The 14,253-nt window shown below is 44.0% G+C and overlaps 1 protein-coding gene across 1 annotated transcript in view; it reads right to left on the bottom strand.

The window, feature by feature from the left end:
- Positions 1-14,253, bottom strand: part of IL1RAPL1 (interleukin 1 receptor accessory protein like 1) — a 2,372,066-nt gene that overhangs the window by 2,001,616 nt on the left and 356,197 nt on the right. The window lies entirely within an intron of this gene.

Below are 14,253 nucleotides of genomic sequence, written 5' to 3' on the forward strand. Positions count from 1 at the left end.
GGACTACACGGAAGTCAGTTTGACATCAACAGCCAGTAAAAAGCCAGCTAACAGGAACTGTGCCAACATTTACCAAATGGCAAGCGGCAGGAGAAACTACCAGCCGCTTGCCAACACATACAGATTACTTGATGCCTCGTAGAGGCAGCGCATGGGATGCCTATGCGAGACCTAAAAAAAGGTGACTTCCATCAATGTAGGAATCAAAAATATCGCTGAATCTGAAACCAGGGAAACTTCCATATAGCTGCGCCTGCAATTTACCAATGCCTTTAATTAATAAAGTTGCAAACATTCTAGCTAAAATAGTCACAACTAGGTTACAAAAAATCAGTAAAGGCCTCATAAACCTGGACTAATAAGGTTTTATATTGGGAAGACAATGTAACAATATTACCAAGAAACTTCTTCATGTAATAGACGCTGGTAGCAAGAGTGGCAGAAATTTATATTGGGAAGACAATTTAACAATATTACCAAGAAACTTCTTCATGTAATAGACGCTGGTAGCAAGAGTGGCAGAAATTCGAAAAGATATTTGAAAGGGTAGATTTTGGCTTTATGGATGACAGCTTTCACGAATTTGCATCGGAGAAAGTATTCGGGGTGGATAATGGTAGGGTATCATGCTTCGAATGCAAATGCTAGAGTCAACTGCAAATTTTCACAGTGGTTTCACAATGAGAAGAGAACCAAACAGGGGTGTCCCCTCTCTTCACTCTTATTTACTTTTACACTACAACATCTGATGCAAAAGATTAGGGCTAATTCTCTAATTAAGCAAGTGACACTGGCCAACAATGAATTTTAACTCACCATGTACACCAATATCATTCTAATATCAACTTATTGTATTATAGGACCACTCCTCAGCCTTTGACACCATTTCCAATATGAGGCTGATGGAAAGGCTCCAAGAAATTGGCATTCAGGGTCTGGCATTAAAATGGCTCCAATATTTTCTGACTGATAGACATCAAACTGTCATCTTGGGTCCTTATTCATCATGTAAAAGAATCTTAGATTAGGGGGTGACGCAGGGCTCATGTCTGAGCCCCACCTTGTTTAACATCTATATGGCTCCTTTGGCTGGGATCGCAGAGTGCTTTGGCATTGATATAATTTCATACGCAGACGATACCCAGCTGATGTTTACGCCAGGCCATGACTTGGTGGCAGAAAAAGAACGGTTCTCCTCAGGCATGTTAGCCATCTCAGACTGGATGAATGAGAACTATCTCCAGCTGAATGCAGATAAGACCGAGATCATGCTGTTCGGTAATGCCTCTTCCATCTGGGCTGATGATTGGTGGCCTCATCAACGGGGTACCACCCCGGTGCCCAATCAAGCAGTAATGAATCTTGTGATAAAATTGGACCACACCGTAACTATGAGAGAGCACATTCTGGCCACCACTGGCTCATGTTACCATTACCTACGCTTATTGCGCAGAATCTTCCCTTACCTCCCTATTTCCACCAGGAGAACTTTGGTTCGGGCCATCGTAATAAGCAGACTGGATTATGGCAACACCCTGTTGGCTAACGTCAGTGAAACGCTGATCTCTAAACTTCAGGTTGTTCAAAATACGGCAGCCAGGCTTGTGCTCAATTGCCCATCTGGCACTTCTTCGGCGCCTCTGCTGAAAGAATTACACTGGGTGCCCGTGAAGAAACGCTCTTACTTTAAAATCTGCTGTCTCTCATATAATGCCTTAAAGGGCAAAGGCCCACTTTACCTTAAAAAAAGAATAACAATATATGCCCCCTGCCATAATCTAAGATCTGGCTCAAAAGCCCTGTTTTTTTTTTTTTTTTTTAAACATAGTTTATTGATTTTTCATAGTAAAACATATTCATCATATTACATTAGTGCACAGTGTAGTATATTGTCTTAGACACCTTGTGGATAACATATATCATTGGCTAGTCTGCTATTACTTTGTACCCCTGCCCCTCGGCTTAATTTGCAACGAATAAAGAGATGCTGACTCTTTACAGTATCTGTAGGGACCGCTTAAACAGTGGTACAAGCCATGACAGTATTGTCCATTAATTTAACCAACCACAAAGGCAAATATCTGTGCTGTTGCTGTGAACATGAACAAAAAACTTATGAATGCAAAAGAAAAAATAAACATTCCCTTAACTCCCACCACCCCTAACCCTCCGGTCCCATGTACATACACAGAAACAGAAATACATTGTTACTAATGTTGGAGGCTCTTGTATAAGTTATGCAATGACAAGCATTACCTTGGCATAGTTTGCGTCACTCGGGGAATGAACGCCTTACTGTGAGGACAACCGTGTGGATCTGAGAGTTTAAAAATTGACCTCTACCGATTTAAGGGCTTCTAGCATAGCGTCCCAGTCTAACGCTATTGGATTCTTGCGTAAGCCTCTAAGTTCCTCTCTGCGCAATGCAGCACTCTCTGCACTGCCCCAGCACAGCATCTCACTATGCCAGATAGATATAGTGGGGGGTTTCCGTGACTTCCATCGCATAGTGATGGCACGTATCATTAAAATGAGCGCCAGGTCTACAAATCGTTATTGTACTTTGTGTTTAGACACCTGCTTGTGTACGCCCAATATGCATTCCTCCACTGTGCTCTGAAATTCACGGTGAGTGATCTCTCCGATTAAGTGCCTAACATTGTCCCAGAACCCCCGTACTTTCAGACATGCCCATAACATATATAGCAGGTCCGCTCCCTCCAGTGAACATCTCGGACAGCAATGTTGCGTCTGCGGGAACATCTTATCTAATTTATGAGGAGTAAGATAGGCCCGGTGAAGAACCATGGTTTGGATAAATTTGAACTTTACATTTCTGGAGGCTTTTTTAGGGTGTTCAAGAGCGCTCACCCACTCCTTCTCTTCTAATTCCCGGTTTATGTCCCCAATCCATGTCGCCCGCAGCGAGTCCAGAGTGACCATTGTGTGTGAGCGCAAACCAGTGCATAGCCACTTAATAAGGTGCCTGCCCCTGCCCATATAATAAAGCATCTTAACTAGATCATGAGTGGGGGGGTTCCTGTCTCTCCGGGGCCCAGTGCATTTTTATGTATTGAAATAGAGCAGCATGTAATAAATATAAGTGTGCAGGGGCTCCTGTTTCATTGGCAAAGGTATCATGGTCCAGCAGCATCCCATCCCCAAACAGATCAGCAACTGTACTATCCCTGCGTCCAACCACGGTGTTAATCTACGTTTAGTGAGCCGGCCAGCCATCAGTGGTATTCCTAGTAATGTAATGTTACCTGTGTAGGCAGGGGTGCATGTGCATATTGCAGCGCTGCCTTCCAGCACTGTAGTGCTGTGCAGTGCAGTGGCGGGAGGTGGGGGTGGAGGAGATCTTTCGGGATTCTACTACCAGGCAATAACAAGGTATGTAAGGTGCCACGGTCTATGTCTGCCTCCGTATAGCCAATTTCTTGCAAATTACGCCCTGCCGTCCAATATCATAATCATTGTAGTAGGCAGGTGTAATAGTACGCATGCAGGTCTGGAACACCCAGGCCCCCCTTGCACATGTCCAGTTGTAGTTTCTTAAGACTAATACGTCGTCTACCTGAACCCCAGATAAGGTCAGTGAGTAAGATGTTCATCAATCTAAATGTATTGTGTGGTATCATAAGTGGTATGTTGGCGAAATAATACAGTAGTCGCAGTAGGACTACCATTTTTGTCAAGGCGGCCCTACCCATAACGGACAGTGGCAGTGTGGTCCAGAAAGCGACACTGGAACGCAAGGATCTAAGTGCTCGGTGTAAATTCCCGTCCAGCATGTCCGCATGTGTCTGATATATCTGAATACCTAGGTATTTAAATGTATGTTGTGCTACCTGGAGCCTGGTATCTCCAAATACAATGTCTGTAATCTCCGTGTGGTTTGTGAAGAAAAAAGCGTACGACTTCGCAACATTAATGGCCAGACCTGATATCGCTTCAAAGTGGTGAAAAACCTTGTATATCGGATCCAGGGGCAAACGGAGATCATGAAGCTACAAAATAATATCATCAGCGTATGCAGAGAAAAGATGTGTCGTATTACCCAATGGTATACCCCTGTCCAGGAGATCCCAACGCGCCCGTGTCGCCAATGGTTCTAGGGCCAATATGAAGACAAGGGGAGATAGTGGGCAGCCCTGTCTGGTTCCTCTGTGTATGGAGTATTCCGCTGATATATTATTACTAGTTTGGGCGCGCGCTGTGGGAGCGTTATATAAGAGGCGTAACCATGAAATATAGCCCTCGGGGATCCCAAAGTTCTCCAGTGTCCGAAACATATATTCCCATGTAAAAGAAGCAAATGCTTGCCGCAGATCCAAAGTTATGCAACCCGCATGAGTGTAACTATTTGGAGCTTCCGTCATTATGTAGTGAAGCTTCCTAGTGTTCAGTGATGTGCTACCGGCAGGTAAGAAACCCGTCTGGTCTATATGTATGAGTTTGGACAGTGAGGGCAGCAGTCTATTGGCCAACACCTTACTTAGTATTTTGTACTCTGTAGTTAACAAGGACAATGGGCGATAACTGGCCATATCGGTGGGATCTCCTCCCGCTTTCAGGAGCGATATTACAAGTGCTTGTGCCATGGTGAGTGGTAAAGAACCTTTCTCTAACTCTGTGTTATATAGTACTTCCAATAGGGGAACCAGGGAGTCTCCATATGTAGTGTATAACTCAAGTGGCAGACCATCTAGACCAGGGGTTTGGTTACGCGGTAGTCCTTTCATGGCCATCCTAATTCAGACTGTGTGACGGGTCCTAGTAACTCCTTCTGGGCTGCTGTCGTGAGTTGTGGGAATGTGAGAGTGGAAAAGAAAACCTCCATGTGGGCCTCCGTATTGGTATCAGATGCCCCATATAGTGAGGCGTAGTATTGGCGGAAGGCAGTATTAATATCCCCCTGAGTAATGGCTCTATCCCCATCCAGGGTGGTGACCTCATTTAGGACAACCGCTGGGGGGTATCCTGAACCAGTCTGGCAAGCAGAGTCCCAGATTTATCTGCCTCAGAGTGATTCCGTCGCAAGTATGCCTGGTAGTCTATAACTTACCGAGATTCAAGGAGTTCCGCGTGTTTAATTCTAGTCTCCTGCAGCAGGGCCTGTTTGTCTTCATCTGTTATTACGTTCTGTTCCAGTCTACCCATAGTATGTTCTACCTCTACTAGGGACTTATGGAGTTCTTGTCTGGCGCCCACAATCGCGCTGATTGCCCTACCCCTAACAACCACTTTGAATGCGTCCCATGCAATCAGCCTGTTCAACGCTGTATTGCTATTCTCTACAAAGTAGTGCTCAATAGTGTCTAGCATATCTGTGCGGAAGACAGAGTCCTCCAATAACTGCATCCAGAGACGCCAGGTGGATACTGGGGTGGGTACCCTGCCCCAAGTGAGGACAATCTCCAGAGGGTTATGATCCGAGAAAGTCTTCGGGAGGTATGTGGCTTATGGCACTTGCATTGCGATCCTGTTGGAACAATATATTCTATCTATCCTCATGTGGAGTACATGAACGGCAGAGTAGAAAGAATATTCTCTATGTGTTGGGTGACGCATCCTCCAGACATCACACAGTTCCCGCCCCTCAGCCCAACTGCCCAGTGCCTCTGCTTGTTTAAACACACCAGCTCCATGTAGGGGCGGATGCGATCTGTCCAAGTTGACATTCATTACTGCATTACAATCACCTCCTATAATCCATGGGTGTAATTCCTGCCCCGTCAATGCAACATTTAGCCTACCCCAGTACTTATCTTGGTCGAAGTTTGGAGCATATACATTACCTAAAACCACAGGTTGACCATCTAGCATTACTCTCACAAAAATGTACCGCCCTTGGTTATCTATCTTCTGTTCTAGCGCTAAGAATGGCACTCCATGTCTTACCCAAATTGTAGTCCCCCTCGCAAAGCTTGTATACAATCTGCGCCTTATGGCGTTGTAGTTGCGCATGTATTCTATGGCGCTTCTGCACCGAGGCCATTCCCCGAATATTCCATGTCAATATAGTGTATTTACCAAGTGTATGCATTGTGGTGTGAGTAGTGTTTGTGAAAGAGCAAACACAGTTCCCAGACTGCAGAGCCTAACTGGATCAATGTGTTCAATGGGACTGCCCCTCCCCCCAGAAACCCCCAAACTTGGTCTGGTCAAGTAACGACACCAGACCATACAACACAACTGAACAATTAAAAACATATTGAATACGTAAAGCGCTTTCGCCATGTGGGGGACATTGCCAGCGCTTCGCATGTGGTGTGACCTTCTTCCGAATAGTACATGCAAGCTCTTGTAGAACCCTGGGCCATATGATCACATTACTACGTAAGACAATCGTACATAAGACTTGTCTATCATTTACAGAATCACACTGCAGTCACGGGAACAACATTAGTATAGACTAAGTCAACCATATAGGTCATTGATCAACTGCGGGGTCGCAGAGGGAAAGAGGGCCACACTGCCACCTGAGTCCGTGGCATGTGTTTCTTCTTCCTCAGAGGAGGTTTTGGTTTCTCGCCTTGCAGCATGTTTAAAGGTGGCCGTCACAATAATCGCCTGTGACCTGTTCTGTTGCATTTGCTGTGTGGTAAGGAGTTTCTGTGCAGGAGTCCTGCGTGAACGTTTGCCTCCGTGGCCAGTAGGTACTCCAGAACCATGTCGACTCTTGGCGGTAGGTTGAGAGACTGACGTTTCACCTTTGGTTAACTCCATTACCTCCAGCCAGTCCTCTACATCTCCAGGGCTTTCAAAAAAGTATGCTTTCTGGTCGTGCACGATTTTTAGCCAGGCCGGGAAAAGAAGCGCATATTTCAGGTTCAAGTCTCTGAGTGTCTTCTTAACCGCCAAGAAGGAAGAGCGCTGCCTTTGGACCATGACCGTGTAGTCGGGGCAGAACGATATTTTGGCATTCTCAAAGCTGATTTGAGGCAGTTCACGGGCCTTTTTGCAGAAAAGCGTCCCTATCACGAAAGTTCAATAGCTTTACTATGAGAGGACGCGGGGGGGGGGCCCCGGTTTTGGTCGTCCAGTGGGTATTCTGTGACCTCGCTCGATACAGTACTGCGTGTAGAGACCCTCAGTTGTGACATGGTCCTTGAACCATTGCTCCATGTACTACGCGGCATCATTGCCTTCACTCCTCTCCGGAAGGCCAATGACGCGAATGTTATTCCGCAGGGCTCTTCCTTTTGCATCCTCCACTTCGATCCAACAAGGTGGCTACTTGTTCCTGTAGTAGTTTGATGTAGGGCTCGCTCTGCGCCTGACCCGGAACCAACTCCCCCAGCGTTGCAGTATTGTCCGTAACCCTGTCCGCAAGTTTCGTATGGTCCGCCTTAAGCAGATTGAGGCTGGTGGACAGGGTCCCAATCTGGAGCTCTATCGCCTTTCTAGAGTCCCTCACCTCCTGCAAAATGAGGTCCAGCTTGTCCACGGGCTCGGACATAGCAGTGGATGGGACATATCCAGATGTGAACGTGCCATCCACGTTCTCTGCGGTGTCCGGGACAGGGTCGGGTCCTCCCTGATCCTGTTGTTTCTCTCTATGGTGCCCCATCTTGCAGGCCAGGTTAGAGACAGACAAAATGGCTGGCAGCGCAAACAGGTACCCAGCTACTTGTATTTATTTTTCATTAAAGCTGTGGGTTATTTTAGTTACCTGGAGGTGAAAGACCAAAAAATAGGTTACAGAATATGTAGTTTTTTTGCCATGACTTTGAACCCGCCCGAATGCTCAGTGACCCTACCTCCCCGCCCTGCCCCATTGCACGCAACATCAAAATTCCCATACTTTTTTAATGAACTTTGACCGCTGTTATGAGCACAGTGAAGTGTGAGTGTGTGGATACAGTGACACGAGTCTGTGCAGCTAGTGCAGGGTCCAGATGATGTTGCTGGTGGCATAAGGTATAGGGTGTAGATGGAGTGCAAGGAGCTGATGGTGTAACACGGAGGTGGGGGGTGGTGTAGGGTATATGTGTTGCATCTGTTTTATTTTAAGGTTTTCTAAAGCGCTGACATAGGCATAGGGGAGTTGGTGAGTTAACATGTACGAATCTAGGTTGAAAGTGAGACAAGCAAAAGCTAAAACATAATAGAAATTGAAAGTTTGAAATGTAATGTTTAATGTTGTTTATTAGATTGGCAATCAATTTGAAAGGCAAAAGTTTATTTTGTTTTAAAATTTTCTAACAATATTTCTGCAGAGTACCTTAGCCCTAAACAGCACCCCTAACACTAATACTAAGCCTGTCATTTACCATATACTGTTATGTTCCTTCATCCTAACCTGCAACAACTCACTTCACATTAACCCTGTCACCTACCCCATCTCTATCCCGAACACTAAGCATAACCCTAACCCACTCCTTCATCCTCACCCTACCCTTAATACTATTCACAATCATAACCCTACCTCTTAAGCTATCCCTAACCTTTAACCCTACCCAATATATACCAAAACCTAACTCTTCCCTTAACACTATCCCTATTTAAAATACTTTGATAATTTCTGAACTATTTTCAGGCTTCCCTACCCTTTTCATACATTTTGTTTGCAATATCCTGTTTCCTTCTAACTTTCCAATTCAAAGCTTCAATATTTCTGATTAATTAATTCAGTCTTTCGGCCAAATATATGGCCATAGGTCACCCTACAGCTCTATTATGAGATGTTTGCACTAACACTAAAAAAATATCTATCATGAAATATTAATACCACAATATAGTGAATAATTAAGAATTGAGGCCCTAGAGGTACAGGCAAATGTATCAAGGAATTGCTGAATATTTAAAGTACTCTGAGATACTACCTCACGTTCTCACAAATGCAATTTACTAAGGTATGGACCGAGATCTCCACCTACGCTAGTTCAATCTCTTGTGCACAAGTTCTCTGCCACAATGTACAGTGTTTTTGTTGTACGTGTCGGGAAGAGGCAAGAGGAAGTGGCTGGAAAGGAACATGCAAATGGAAGTTACTTACCTTCAGTAACGCTCTTTATAGTGAGTATTCTATCTAACTACAGATTCCTCACCTTGTGAACATTCCAGGCATCAGGATGTATCCAAAAGATATGTCCAGCAACAACTTCTACTTGCCAACAAGTAGCGTTGCATGGCTACACGGCGATCTCGTACCAGCCCATAAGTCATGGAGCGGGCCGCTTATAGGCCCCAACCATGAACACTGGCATCAGTTTCTTAATCTTTTACCCTTTGTGCTCTTAGATGTGGACAGTTGTAAACAAGATGTGGGTGACAGTGTGACCTTATTGTGCTCTTGTAATATCCACTCCACAGGACTGAGAAGAGGGAGGTCATTGGCAAATATGTGGGTAGGTAGAGTATCCACCAGAAAGAAGATTGTCAAAGGTAAATAACTTGTTCCAGTGATGAATACTTCTAACCACAGGTTTCTCACCATTATAATAAATAATATAGCAGTACATCCCAAAGCTGGAGGGTCTGAGCACTGGACTCAAACCAGGAAGTCTTGCAAGGCAGTGAGGGCAAAATGGCCCTTTCTGCAGGCCTGGCTATCACCGCAGTGTTGCTTGGTGAGCATATGCACCTGATGGAGCGGGTAGTACAACATTTTCTATACCCCCCCATTCTACATGTTCATACTAATTAGAATAATCTATTAATTATAATACTATTAATGTGTTTGTGTGAAAATTTAATCAACATTACTAAAATAATTTGTAATTAACATATGTATGCATACTAATACTAGAAAAATAGAATTTTGCATGATACATGTTGCTTTTGTGACGTTATCGTATGTTGCACCAGATGACATCACTGGGTGAATATGAACGCTTTAAATGTCGCCATATGCTAGATAATTACAAGCACATAGGGGAATTAGTGAGGGTTTAACATTTTATTAGTTATTTCCATGTTTTAATTACTTTTTGTGTTTGTTTTGCTTAAGTTATCCTTTGGGCCTAAAAACAAGATGGCCGCCAGACACGCACGACGCGGCGGCTACCATTCCACAAGGTTTCAGACCAAGTGCGCATGCGCCGAGCACCCGTACCAGTACCCTCAGCCTGACCCCAAACACGATGAGCCTTAGCAAGGTCATGACGGGACACTTGCCAAATGTTCAAACAAAGGACTTATGCAAGAAAGCGGATGGATCATGCCTGACAATATGACATCATGGACAGTGCGAAACTACACCTGACGATTCCAACCGACCAATGGCATTAGCCCAAATTCTCAATATTTTTACTTTGATCCTTATTTTTGTTATATAAACGATGTTAGAATAGAGAGAAAGAGCTTGCTGCTCCGGTTCTACTTTGCTGACGGAGACGACGGTGACGCTACGTGACGGCTGTGCTCCTGAATCTTTGACAGACTGAATTGCTGCCCAATTTCTTGATGAACTACGAACTATTGAAAATTCTATGGACACTGATCGATAATGGCACGTCTCTGGTCTTTGACCCGATCTTTGGGACTGTAGCATGCCGACGACTAAATTTGATGATTTAGAGGAGGACAGATAGCCAGAAAAGGAAAATATGGTGTTCTGTGATTTTCGTAATGATTAATAAATTTACTAGATGGAAATAAATTCTTGCATTATTTAGATAAACAAATTATTGATTAACAAGAAAATGTGTTTAGTCGTTTATTGAAGGGGAGTAGATCAGGAATTTTGGGTATGTTTAAACTGGACTAAATCATCAAACTCAATCCAACTAAATTGATCCGTCGATTTACGTGGGAGGAGTATCTTAATGATGTGCAGTAAAAAGGTATTAGTGTATAGAAGTGTAAATAAGTTTTCTCTCTATAGGTTATAAGATATTCCTTTCATGTCAGCGCTTAGAATCAGTTATTCTTCCCGTAAGTGCAGGCCACTGAGAAGCGAAGTGTGAATGTTGGTGTTATGGGCCCCACCAATCATTGTACGAGTGAATGTGTTAATGTGAATTTTGGTCTGTGACGAAGGGAGGATATATTAGGTACGGGGTTTTGTCCTGATTCCCGTTACCCAGGTTTCCGTGCTGCATCACACCGACACCCAGGTCGCAGCTTGGCGGATGTCCAGGACAGGCACTCTCCTTGTCAACACAACTGTTGCACATTTAGCCCTGATGGAATGAACCGATTGGCCTTCTGGGGTTTCTTTTTCGGCCAAAGCATAACATATTTGCATACAAGGCACTGCCTCAAAAAATGTATCCTCTATACCGCTCTGTATTTCTTGTTTCTGGTAAAATTAAACAAGCATTGTTCAGTTCAATAAGCTTTATTTCGATTTAAAATTCAATCATATGAGCATTACATTTAAAAGAAGAACCTCCCAACCAGTCTTCAAGTTCATTACAATGGATTAATAGACAACTCCTCTAGTTTTTCGTAATCTCATTGCTGCCTTCAAAAAGTTTAGAACACAGAATAATGTAAAGTGATCAGTAGACATTTTTAAAAACAGTAATGCCACCCTTACATGTTTAAACTTAAGTTTCTTAAGCAGATCTTTCAGATACTGTCTCCTTGGCCCGGCATAAAAAGAGCATAAAAATATAAAGTGAAGGGTATCCTGTGGAGATCTATGATCGCAGCCACAGGGCCCTTTATCCCTAAGTTTATCAGTAAAACCCTCTGGCACTGCTAATAAAAAGTGGATAAGACCAAATTTAAAACGGGTCATTACAAATCTTTCATGTGGGTTAAGTACGAAAGACAGATAGGGTTCTATACCAGTGGTTGTTTTGACCAAGGCATGTTCTCTCACAGTTCGCTTTAAGAGTTCCGCCTTTTCACGGGTGGTAACCAGAAAATTAGAATGCAAGATCTTTATACTCCCCTTGTCGCTGGGCCTAATTGTCTCGGGTGCACTGTACAGTTCCTCACGTCCCAACTTCATAAAGGTGGTTTTGACGTATCGCAGCCATGGGATTCTGCTGCTATGATCCAAGTTCAAGCAGTCCAATAAAACAGATTTTGTTAGTCCAGAGTCTTCATTGAGCCACATTTTAAGCCAGTAAAGGAGAGGTCTGACGGCCACGAAGTCAGAGATATAGCTGACCCCAACTCCTCGTGAATGCGGAAAGTAGGTGAGCTAGGCGGAACTCTCAGCAAGCTTTTCAGATATTTATTTTCCACAGTTTGAAGTTTCGACGTTGCTGTGAAACCCCAAACTTCGCTACCATATAGAACCGCTGAACAGCAAATGGAATTATACAATTTTAAAATAAGACTGGGCTTCCAGGACCCCAACCGTGTGGCATATCCCTTGATGGACCCTGTAATCCTGGACATGTTAAGACATTTTTCGTCTATTACATTTTTAAAATTCAGCTTTACATCAAAGGTTAAGTAAGTAAACATGGGTAAGATTCCTAGTACATGTGTGCCAATTGTAAAGTTCTGTTGTCTTCGTGGTTTCTCTCCTACTGTCATCACATATGATTTAGTGAGATTAGTAGACATGTCCAGATTTGTCTTAAAAGTTGTAAAACCATCTATTTAAATTTGTAGTGCAGAGGGAGTACGAGCCAGGAGAACAGCATCATCTGCATATAATAGGACTGGAACTTTACGTGAGCCTATCCTAGGGACATCTGTCACAATACCGCTAAGAGTGGAGTTCAACCCATTTATATATAACACAAATAAAAAAGGTGCAAGGATGCAACCCTGGCGCACCCCATTCGAGCATTCAAAATTTTCGGTTAGATGCCCCGCGGGCGAGTACCTAACTACGGCTGAGGTGTCGGAGTGAAGAGTATGCAGTATGCCTATAAGTGAGGGGTCAATCCCCATATCGCCAAGCAGTGCCCACAATTTGCTGCGATTCACACGATCAAACGCAGCTGAGAGGTCCATAAAGGCCAGAAATAATGATCCCTTTTTGGCTATGGTGTATTTGGCACTAATTAAATATAGGTTGAGACATTGGTCCACTGTGGACTTTCCCTTCCGAAACCCATACTGGGTGTCGGTAATCACCCCCTTAAGTTCTGCCCAGTCCTCCAGTCTGTTTAAAATCACCCCACCCAAAACCTTCATGGTTGCGTCTATTAACGAAATTGGACGATAACAGTGGGGGCTGTCCCTATCACCCTTCTTATATATCGGGACAATTATTGCAGAGGACCATGAGGCTGGCATTTCACTTGTAATAGCAGCATTTAAAACTCTAGTCAGAAGCGGGATCCACACTTTAGGATTGCTATGATAAAGATCTGGCGGGATACCGTCAGGACCCGGGGCCTTGTTACGGCTTAGGGCGGCAATACCTACACTGACTTCCTCCATAGAGAAAAATAGTGACTGTGTGGAATCCATAGAGACTACTGGGGCCAAAAAGGCCACTTGATCTGTGGGGTGGTTATGGAGCCCTTTAAAATACACCTGCCAATCATCCGGTAAAATTACTGTTGAAATGTCTGGCTTATTTGGATCTGCAAAGAAGGGGCTATTTATCACCTGCCAGAAGCAAGTAGTATCATGTAATTCTGCAGCCTGTGTTAAGTCTTCCCAGGCCGCGCGCTGAATTTGACTCTTGCACTCCTTTAACGCCCTGTTATACTGTGTCCGACATTCAGCCACTTTTGCCTTTACACGCGGGAATTCTTTCATAACCATTTTAAGGTTCCTTAAAGCAAGTGAGCATGAGGCATCAAACCATCTATTTTGCGGCGAATTAAGTTTCCTTGCAGGGACAGTAAGGAGGGTGCTAATCAAATTTGCAAGAGCCTCAAAGGAAGTAATTATTTCTAGCCCCCCCACAGTGGGATCCAAATGATTCATAATGTGCTCCTGTCCATCTTTAAAAAGAGAAGAAATAAATAATTCCGTATCTACTTGCGCCCATCTTACTCGCCGCCCTTGACCCATGGTTGAAAGGAAGGAGGCCTTAAGGTGACTAGTCAGCGGTGTGGCACGGACGATAGTAGGGAGCAAAAAGACAATAGGGTTGTGGTCACTGAATGGGCTAGAAATAATGAGAAAGTTTAGGATTCTACTTGCCAACAAAGGGGTTGCAAAAACAAAATCAATGAAAGAGTTACAAGCATTGGAATTGCCAATAGGTCTCGCTTTTGGGACCTTATAAGTATTTAGTTATGCAGCACAATATCCTTGGTGCAACAACTGCTGCATGGCTAAACGCTTATAAGGTGCAAGGTTCAGCCATGCACCAGCTGATGTTGTTGCACCAAGGATATTGTGCTGCAAAACTAAATACTTATAGGGTCCCAAAAG

The sequence above is a fragment of the Triturus cristatus genome, chromosome 8, assembly GCF_964204655.1.
Source record: "Triturus cristatus chromosome 8, aTriCri1.1, whole genome shotgun sequence".
In the NCBI taxonomy this organism is placed as follows: domain Eukaryota; kingdom Metazoa; phylum Chordata; class Amphibia; order Caudata; family Salamandridae; genus Triturus; species Triturus cristatus.